Source organism: Chlorocebus sabaeus, chromosome 27, assembly GCF_047675955.1.
Source record: "Chlorocebus sabaeus isolate Y175 chromosome 27, mChlSab1.0.hap1, whole genome shotgun sequence".
Classification (NCBI taxonomy): domain Eukaryota; kingdom Metazoa; phylum Chordata; class Mammalia; order Primates; family Cercopithecidae; genus Chlorocebus; species Chlorocebus sabaeus.
Window position 1 is genome coordinate 8,849,177 of NC_132930.1, and position 8,584 is coordinate 8,857,760.

General features: G+C 48.3%; 1 long non-coding RNA gene across 1 annotated transcript in view; it reads left to right on the forward strand.

The window, feature by feature from the left end:
- LOC140710545 (uncharacterized) overlaps positions 1-7,902 on the forward strand; it is a 10,137-nt gene extending 2,235 nt beyond the window's left edge. The window contains exon 2 of the long non-coding RNA XR_012091613.1: positions 7,452-7,902. This is a non-coding gene — a long non-coding RNA (uncharacterized lncRNA). The remainder of the gene's footprint in view (positions 1-7,451) is intronic.
- The last annotated feature ends 682 nt before the right edge of the window (positions 7,903-8,584 follow it).

Here is an 8,584-nt window from a genome sequence, read left to right on the forward strand (position 1 = left end):
CCAAGTTTGTTCGGTGGCTCAGAGCGGGAAGGAAAGTGCAGTTCAACACCTGTCCCGCTGCTCGGTTTGGAGATCGAAGGCCGGCTATGGGCTGAGCGACAGATTTACGGGACTGTGGTACAGATTAAGGCGGTACTGATTAACGCCGGTCCCGGACTCGAGCTCGCGCCCAAGGAAAGCGTACAGGTCCCTGGAAGCGGGTGGAGGTCGGAGAGGTCGAGGCAGCCTGCGCTGTGGCCAGGCAGGCTTGGTGGGCTTTAGTCTCTCAGTATGTGTTCTTTAAAGTCTTGACAGGTTATTAGCAAAGGAAGGGGCACCTCGGGGTCATGAAGATGCCTCTCGCTCTGGCCCAATCGTGCTGAGGTTGGCTCATTCCTCGGTCGGGTCCAGTAAAACAGCCCAAGCACAGCCTGGAATCTTCCCGCATCCTCGCGGGAGTAGAGTCTGGCCTTGGGCCCTGAGTACCCTGCAGTCGTCAGGGACGAGTTCCAGGCCAGGGAGGCCATGCGAAGGGTTTCCGCGGCAGGGCGAGGGGAAAGGAGGGAAGAAGGAATCCTCTCCGCGTCATCAGTATGGCGGTCTTGTGATTCTCCCACACCCAGGTTCCAGCTCAGCCCCCAAACTGCTGCCCCAAGGAAACAAGTTGGGGAGTGTGGATTTAGACATAACAACGGGTGTGAGCTGATGTCCTTATAACCAGAAATATTGAGACTAGAAAATCAGCTCCGAATCCACGACCCTCAAATTGATGCTTAATCACATCCTCGACTCCAGAAAAGCTGCTGGGGACAGACATGGTCAGGTTTTGCCAAGGGTTCATTAAAATAGTCTGCACTGGAATAACCGGGTGCAAGAGATCACATCTTCACTCAGGGCTCTGGGGATCCCCTCGTCGCCCCAGGTCAGTGGGTGGGGAGGAGGGCAAACCTCTGTCTTTTGTTTGTGGGTGAGGGATGCGAATTGTGGCAGCAGCCGAGCAAAGGGGGGAAATTAATTGCAGCCAATTAATAATTAATCCCCTTTAAACAGCTTTATTATCTCTTCCGAGCGACAGAGATTTGTCTGATAACCCCCTGAAGACCAAATGTCAAGTTTAACCAAATAGTTATTGCTTTATCAACCCGAGTCTGCAAATAAATTAATCAAAAGCAAATCTGTCCTTTGTGCGGCTCATTTGCTGGTAATGGATGGATATGAAGATTTGCCGATATTATTGTCTGTCATTCAATCTAACAAAGTGAACATTTATTGCATATATATTAAAAATTATCCCGGAATCGAGTGGCGCCGGGTTGCATTTATTGGAGTCTTCCCAGGGGTGAGGTCCCCTCGGATGGGGGCGCGTGGGATAGAAAGTGCAGGAGCGCGAGTCTCAAATCTCTTTAGGACTCTGTGCCTGCCTCTGTCCCCCTCCCCGCGGCGACCTCCCTCTATCCCCTTCCCAAGCGTTCGCCCGGAGCCGTGGGACGTGCCTGCCGCCTCCTGTCGCGCGGCCAGGGCCAGCGGGGCGCGGGGAGCCCAGCTACTGTCAAAACAGAGTCCTTCAGCCCTAAGCACTCACAAGGGGTTCGGCCCTAGGAAATTTGGGGAGGGGGTGTGATTGAAGAAAGAGAAACGGGAGGGGGACAGCTTCCCTTTGTCTTCTCTCGAGTTACATCATTTTCTAATTAGGCATAAAATTGTCTTCATACACTGGTATTGCGGCCTTCATAAACATCGCCATTATGGTTTATAAGGACGCCATTGTGATGAGGCTGTCCCAAAATAGAAAGAGCTGGGGAGGGAGAGGCCTGGAGTCCGGGAGGCCCCGCTTTGTCCTCCCCTGGGAGAAGATAGATGACCAGTGTCACGCAGATGATGACTTGGGACTATTAAATTGTCAGAGGGGAGCAGAATCTTTACCAGCCCCCAGCGCTGGTGGAAAATTCTAGAGGCAGGAGCCGGGGATTCTTGGATGGGAGGGGAAGGCCGGGCAGCTGGATTCACTGGGCAGGTGGAAAAAGAGGTAGGTTAGTGGCGGGCAGAGGCAGAGCGGAGGGCAGTGGGGGCCGAGGCTTGGATCTCCTCCTGGGGCACCCTGACTTCGCTGCTCTCTGAGCTCAGGGCCACTGGATCTGGAGCTGACCTCTCACCCGATCCCCATCGCCAAGGCTGGGGAACAAGCAGGCTGGAGAAATGAGAGGGGCAGCGAACCCGGAGGAGTGGCGGAGGTCTATGCCAGGCGGGGAGACAATTGTTCTCATTATTCGAAGCTGAGGTCCAAGCCGGGCCACCCGCCCGGTCGGGGGGCGCGTCGCTAACTGGATGGAGATGGATGGAGGCGCCCTGAGCCCCCGGCGTCCTGTCAGACCCGGGGCAATTACTGTCCCGCCAGGATGGACACACTGCCCTGCCACCCTGACCCCGGCGTGCAGGCCCACTGGCCCACTGGCTGCCTAAGCCGCCTGGGTGATTCTCTCTCTCACTTTTACAATAACCCAACTTGACATAAATAACTCCCCTACGCTTGTCTACATCTGCTTGACCCCCTGAACCCGCGGAAAATCTTTTGTTGCATTTAGTTAACTTACATTTTTCTACAGAAAAAAAAAAAAAGCTTTTAAAACTGTGTATTCTAGCCCCGTCTTATTCACCTCTAGTTTGGGTTCTGGTGTATGTTAGAATTCACACTGTCCTTCCAAATCGTGGAGGACAATTCCCTCCTAGGAAGACATGTTTCTCCCTGTTTATGCTGCAGGCACAAGTGTGCTGTTTCGGGAGTCCTGAGTTTTACAAGGTGGCCTACAGACACTTGGTGCTCCAGGAAGTGGTCAGGTCTCCAAAATCGTCTCCCCTGATAGCTGGGGTGGGAGTGGGGGCCAAAAAGGTGAAGAGAGAGGACAGCAGCTCTCAAGAGTGCTGATCCCCTGCTTGGTCCTGGCTGTCTAAGGGTGCAGCTAGGGGAGGAGGCCACTTGGCAGGAGCAGCCAGGTGCCCCACGTGTGCTGTCTCGCTGACCTGATCTGGCAAGGTTAGGAGGGGGTGAGCCCTGGAAGTGCCAAACTGGCGCCATGCACTGCTGTCACGAGGTGCCAAGACAGGAGGGAGCTGATGACGGAAAGAGGATGGGAATGATTCAGAGGATTCTGTGGAAATTGCCTGGTCTGGTCACTCCGGTTGGCATGGGCCTGGGGATGCCAGGGCCAGCTTTGCTCTCCAAGGCATCCTCTAGGTGGGGGGTGGGTAGCATTACCTGCAGCAGCCTTCCTACCAGTCATCTCCTGCCTACTTAGTCCCAGGTGGCTACAAGTCAGAAGATCAGGACAGGATCTCAGAATTTAGAGATGGAAAGGCTCTTAGAAGTCAGACAGCCAGAGTGACTCCCAAGTGTGATGGTATAACCCTTGGATAAGACCCCCTTGGGGCCCCTGATAGGTTTGGGCCCCTAACTGTCCCTGATGTCTCCATCCACAGAGCAATATGGGAAGAGCTGAGGCTGGGCCTGGCCAGAGTAAGCTCCCTCAAACACAGGCCCTGTGGCCTGGGCTTTCCTTGTTCAAGGGTGAGGGAAGCAGCAGTTGCAGCAACAAGACCTTGACTTAGCAGCTATATCAAATCAAGTCAAAACAAACAGTAATTTCGGGATTCCAAAACTCTGAGGCCAGTTTTTCTTATAACACATTCCCCCCCACCCTTTTTTTTTTTTTGAACGAGGTGGCTCATGCCTGTAATTCCCGCACTTTGGGAGGCTGAGGCAGGCGGATCACCCGAGGTCAGGAGTTCGAGACCAGCCTGGCCAACATGGCAAAACCCATCTCTACTAAAAATACAAAAAATTAGCTGGGTACGGTGGTGCATGCCTGTAATCCCAGCTACTCGGGAGGCTGAGGCAGGAGAACCTTGGAGGAAAAGGTTGCAGTGAGCTGAGATGGAGCCACTGCACTCTAGCCTGGGCAACAGAGCAAAAATTTGTCTCAAAAAAAAAAAAAAAAAAAAAAAGGCCGGAGTATGGTTTTCACATTATCACTCTCAATGTCATTGGAGGTACGTCCAAGCTGGTGTCTCTTTGATTAGTCTCCCTAATCCCATCTACTCATTTACTAGCCATTAGTCATTCTTTAACTGAGTCCAAAAATGTTTGTGAGGAGATAGTCCCATATGAGATTAAAAGAAAGAAAGAAAAACAAAACAAACAAACAAAACACAGAAAATCAGGTACTGAAGGGTTTCTGATGTAACTTGTTTGTGGGACTATGGGATTTTGGTTCAGCCTAGATTTACCAGCTCCTGATTTGGGGACCTCGGTCAGGAACTGAAGGACTCTGAGCCTCAGTTTTGTCTTCTGTGAAATGAGGGCATTGGATGCATGCTCTGCAGGTCCCCTAGGTCCTCTAGGTGTACTAAAACAGGCACTATTTACAGCCCACACAGGCATGAACATCAAAGTGCCTGCATAGGTTTGAGGGAGATAACAATTTCTGACCGTGCCTCTGAACTTCCAATTCCAAATCATGAAGGACAAAGTACAGGGAAGATGTAAAACACACACTAGGTTAGAAATCAGACTGTCATTGATTTAGTAAAGTTGGTTGGCTTATTTGATATTTCTGAATCTGCTTCCTCTCATAGACAATGGGAATAATAATGTCTGCACTATTCACTCTACAAAACAGTTGTGAGGATCAACTCTGATAGTGCATGTAAATGTGTTTTGAAAACTAACAAGTATCATGGAAATTAAAAATACAAACAAGAAGCTATGACTCCACTCTGTAGAAGGCACCCACAATTAATGAGTGCCGGGAAGATGGGTTTCCCCTTTCTTTTGGTGCGGCAACAATTAGAGTCTTGGGCAGCAGATGTACACAATTGGAATGACATACTACTTGCTGTGCTGCTGTCAGGGTAGGACATTCTCTCCTTAATTTTCAGCATCTACCTGTGGATACTAAAGAGACGGTCTTTTTCATATACAGGTGAAGTCCCAGAGATATCTGGCACATACAGCAGAAATACTTGCTTCAGTAAGCTTCAATGCATTTTAAGGACTCTGTTGCTTGGAAGATTCCTTGAAAATAAGATTTACTATTGATTGGAAGAAAGTGAGGAAAGTGAAAAAGTCTTTTGAAGTTTTTTGGCTGATCCTCCCTTCTGAAGAAAAACATGTTTTTCTTCTTAGCAGGAAAAGTAAAACAAAACCCAAACTGTTCTTTTTATAATATACTCCTTGCTAAGAACTTTGTTAGCTTACTTAGGTTAGGGAGGTGAAGTTACTTTTAAAAGAAGCTTTATCTCCTTGCTGAAACGGGCGGAGGAAAATAATGTGTTTTGAGAGAAAGGACTTTGACTCTTATAGAGAAAATGTGCGCCTCTCACGGGGAAGCCTTGGAAGGGGGAAAGTTGGGTGGGGAGGAAACCTCAAGAAAAACAAGGCCCACCTTTCTCCTGATGCTCAAAACGTTGGCAAAGCAGCTAGCAAGGCATTCATCCCATTTGGCCTGTGGAGATCTTCTGGCAGGTTCTCAATTAAGGGAGCTGCCTTTCCTTTCATTCTCTTAACTTTTGTGTTCAATGTTAACAACCTGATGCTATCTATTATGGTGCCATTATCACAGAATGTTGACTGAACTGGTTCTTTTATCTCCATTATGGGGTTGCCTTCCTTGCAGATTTATGCATTTTTGATATTAAATTCTTTATCTCATTAAGCCTACACTCTTGTTGACTTTCATTGACTCTCTGCCCTGGTCCCCAATACTTTTCCATATTTAATATTGAAAGATTTTTCTCAATGCCCCTCTTGGCTTTGTTGCCATCCGTTTGACGGCTGTCCCTAATGGCCTGTGCTGTTTGCTCTGTTCTTGAACTTGGTGGGGTCACACATTCTTAAACAGTGATGTCCTCTGAATGTCCACCCTTGCTGTCCAGCTAAGTTGCCCTGTGTCACAAGCTCTGCCCTCTTCTCCGCCCCTAACTACCAACTGCGCCTAATTGCTTCAACAAACACCTTCCCTAGTGGTGCCCCAGGCCCCCTGAGCCTTTTGGGTTTTGTTTAGCTGCTAATGTTCTGCCTGGCCCACCAGCGGAATGGCCTCACTGACCTGATACATCGCAGCTCTTCTCCTTGGAGCGCCTGTCTTGTCCAGCGCCCCCTGGGCCAAAGGCCAGGGTCTGGGCAGGATTGACCAGCTGCTTGAGGTGGCCACAAAAGACAACTTCAGCTTGAAATGGGCAAATGAATGTATTCATTTATCTTTCTTTCCCCTTAAACCTATCCACAAACTCAATCTACTGCCTGGCTTGAAACAAAACAAAGGGATGATCTTGAGAAGGGGGGCAGGAGAGGCCCATCTCGCACCAGAAATCTTAGCTCCCTTCTTGGGGGCCGTCTGTTCAGTTTCACAACACTTACAAGGCCAATTTCCAGAATTGAAGTTGCCTGGTGTTTTGATTCTTCCTTTGCCTGTGCATTTGTGCCCTGAAGGTCCCTTCCAAATGGATACTAATTGTGGGGGCTGCAAGCTGCTGGCTGCTCCAATGCCCCGGGGCCCGAGGACCTGCTTCTCAAAGCCTTAATTGACAAGGACCTGTCTGTATTTAGGAGCAGCTGGTCCAGAGCGTTGGCACATCAGTGCAATCTTAACGCAGCATCCCTAGCCTGGAGGAGGATGAGGGTAAATGTGGTTAAAATGAAGGAAGATTTATAGCCGGCCCCCTTGGGTAATAGGACAGAAGACAGCTCCCAAGATTTTCCCCTACGAGGGGGTTCATTCATCAGCTCCCGGGCCTGGTAACCGGGGAGGAAGAGCGCTTAAGCTATTATTACTAAACGGGGAGGGGCAGGAGCCCGCTTAGAACAATTAGGCAGGTGACAATATTCCACTATAATGCGTCGTCCTCGGAACTGGACTGGGTTTAGAAGACTATCAGGGCTGTCTCTTGCTTCCGCGGGCCTCGGCGCCGGGGCCTCCGCCTGGGTCTGGCTCCGGGTTAATGGTGGCGCCGCCGGGAGGCTGGGAAAGGAGAGGGAGGGCACTCTGGCTGCCCTGCCCAGGAACAGGGAGGCTTTCAGTGGCAGCTCGGACTCCTCGTTAGGGCGTTTGAAAGCCCCAAATGGCCGGTGGCAGGGGCCATTGCGTTGATCAGTTTTTCCTTCCTGCGCCCCATCAGGCGCGCCCGGTTCCCCAACTACCCGCTCCTCCACCCTGCGAACGCCTTTCTGCAACCTGCTGGCTCCGTAGATACAGCCATTCAGCCGGTTACAAAAAAGGTTTGTTGGTTCAAGAGGAACCCGGTTTTGTTGTGATGTGTGGGAAATACTTTGATGTCCTCCCAGTTCGCACGTGTGAACAGGGATAATGGGTATGGGGATCTTCATTGAAATTTGAAGTTTTTAAAGCAGAAATTCCCTAACTTTTGCCTGTTTTTCTCAACTTTTTCTTTTTCTTTTTCTTTTTTTTTTATTTCTTCAGGAACAATGCCAACATTGAAGTCCTCGGTTGGAGTCTGCACAGTTGGAGATCTTTGGTGCCATTTTAGACATCTTTGGATTTCATCAATCAAACTGACTGCAATTTTCCATAAAAACCCTGAATTTGGGTCAGAAAGTGGGCAAAGTAGATAAAGATCATTCGAGCTGTCTTATAAGATGATAAATAGATATCCTTTCAGGCCAACAATGCCAAAGTGCAGTTTTGTGATTCCCTTCCATGGGTTCTGAATGCAGTGAGTCGAAACGATTTCTACATGTTTTCCCATGGTTTAGGAGATGTCTTTACATACTTGTCAATAGTAGCCTGACCTTTTTCCCCATGGAGTTGCTAAGTGTGTTTTGTTTGAGTCCTTTTTCCTTGTTGTGTGTGTGCGTCGCACAAAATACACAAGAAAATAAAGGTTTTTTTTTTCTTTTATTGCTCAAATCAATAGGATATGGGTCCAATCTAGATAATTCTCTGCATATAGAATGGTTTCAGTAGCCCTTGAGTTTGTGTAGAAATTCCATTTGCTCTGCAGTTGCTCTTGAGGCACTTTGGACACCATTTTGGGCACCATGCTGGGATGTAAACTCACTTTCTTAACGAAAACAACAACAACAGCCTACTGGCACTCTGTCCTTCCTATTCTTGAACTTGACGAATGGCCTTTTGTATAAGGTGAATAAAAGGAAATCCTAAAAAAAAAATAGCAAAAAGAAATCCCAATATGACATTTAACCCACTACCTCCAGAGACCTTTCAAAATGCTAGCTGAAATAATTTCTGATGAATAAGAACATTTTATGCTGTGTATTCAGCATATATCACATGTCACTTCTTACTGACTGCCTCAGTTTAATTCCCCATCTTTTGAATCTTCTTGACCCTCCTCCTCAAAATGTTTTCATCTTGATAGTCCTTTCACTCAATGTTTTAGTTAGCCAGGTATTTTAAAAGGCTCTTGAAGAATTACTGGTTCTTCGTGGAGAAACTATGCTTGCCATTCTTGGTTATTTATGAATTAATGATCTGCTGTGTTCTCATAAACTCATAGATCTTGTGGGGGCATACACAATTATGCAGCAGACACATTTATTTTTCTTGATATAAGATTTTCCTCCCATATCCAT